The sequence below is a fragment of the Otolemur garnettii genome, unplaced genomic scaffold (genome assembly GCF_000181295.1).
Source record: "Otolemur garnettii isolate 467f Iridium unplaced genomic scaffold, OtoGar3 scaffold00163, whole genome shotgun sequence".
In the NCBI taxonomy this organism is placed as follows: Eukaryota; Metazoa; Chordata; class Mammalia; order Primates; family Galagidae; genus Otolemur; species Otolemur garnettii.
The window spans coordinates 1,365,569-1,367,390 of record NW_003852558.1 but is presented as its reverse complement, the minus strand read 5'-3'; positions in this window follow the sequence as shown (position 1 = coordinate 1,367,390).

The window sequence follows — 1,822 nt, the reverse complement described above, 5'->3', positions numbered from 1 at the left end:
TAGGCAAAAACTGGAAACAACAATAATGTAGATAACCAGGTGAATGGAGATATAAACATACATATAATATAATGAAATGTTACACAGCAATAAAAAATGCATTATGTGACATAAATGTATCTCCAAAAAGTAATATGAATTAAATAAACTGGACTCAAATGAAGAAGAGAAAATATCATTTGGATACATTTGAATATGGACTGGGATTTAGGGAATCGTTAACATGGGTGATGATTCGATATTATGATAATATAAAAGAATATCCTTTTAGGAGATGTATACAGCAGTACTTTGAGATAAGATGCTGTAATATCTGTAAATTATTTTGAAATAGTTCTAGAGATAGATAGATAAGTCTGCTGAGAGGTAAACAAAGGCACAATGACAGAAAGTTTGCCACCATGGACTCTAGTATTTGTTGTTCTGTATGTTTCCAAGTTTTTGTATGTTTGTAAATACTCATAATAAAAAGGCATTTTTAAAAAAAGGATAGAAAAAGAAAAGAAACTTCTGTGTTTATGCTCAGCAGGGAGAGGAACATTTGCCCCCCCACTCTCCCATCAGCATGTCCTGGGGCCCCCAGATGTCGCCATTCTTACCCACATGGTCCCCAGCAGCCCCTCGGCCTCTCATGTAAGGTAAGGTGCTGTGGCCAGTGTGAGTCGATTTTAAATGTTCTTTGAGGGAAGCTTTGTGTGTAGAAGAGACACTAATTTTGTTTTCTTTTTAATTACATTTATTTAAGCAATACATTAAAAAATACCTCATTTTCTTTAAGCCTTTCCAACATCAACTGACAACTCTCATTATTTTATTTATAAATCCAGTAAACTTTAACCGCCACTTTTAAAGGGGCTTTTTTACATCTAAGTTCATTAAATCCCCTTATATATTTTAAACTGGATTTATAAATTTAGTATATTTGAACTTATTTATAAACACTTCAAATACCTAACAACCAGAACATTCCCAAACACTTAAACAATTCTGATAAGTATAATAAATTAAACTTAAAAATATAATGCATCTCAAGCTCTCATAAACATTCCAATATTGTTTACAAACCTAGTAAAATCACAAATCTAAACAGTTACCCAATTACACTTTTTAAATTGGAATCATGAGGCTAATATATTAGATTTTTTAATGCCGACTCCTCAACCTTGCAAATCCTCAAAATGCCAAGTATACACAGATTGTTGCTAAAACTAATAGAAAAGTATTAATATTTAATTTGAACCCTTGCCAAAGTCAACAGACACTTACTCATGGAGGAAACAATTAAGTTGAACTAAGCAAGTTGCAGTTTCCATCTTAGTGGTCTGAGGTGATGCAGCAGATTTTGCTATGGACACAAGACCAGTTTTCCTCGTGACACTCACAGACATGTTAAACTATCATACTAGGAACTCGAGGTTTGTAGACGGGGTGGGAATCTCTAGGGCTCAAGTTATTCTACCGCCTGTCTCCCATCTGGTCTGAGTCTCCTTTCTTTACACCCAGATTGCTTCACTTTATTTATTGCCTGAGTCTGTTTAAAATTCCCCCAAGTATGTCTCATCCCCATATATTCTTCCTGCCTAGTGGGACCACGTCTCTAAGCTATTTATTTATTTATTGAGACAGAGTCTCTCTCCATTGCCCTGGGTAGAGTGCTGTGGTATCCTAGCTCACAGCAACCTCAAACTCTTGGGCTCAGGAGATACTCTTGCCTCAGCCTACTGAGTAGCTAGGACTATAGGCACTGGACACAATGCACGGCTAGCTTTTTTTTTTGACCAGGGCTGGGTTTGAACCCACCACCTCTGGTATATGGGACCAG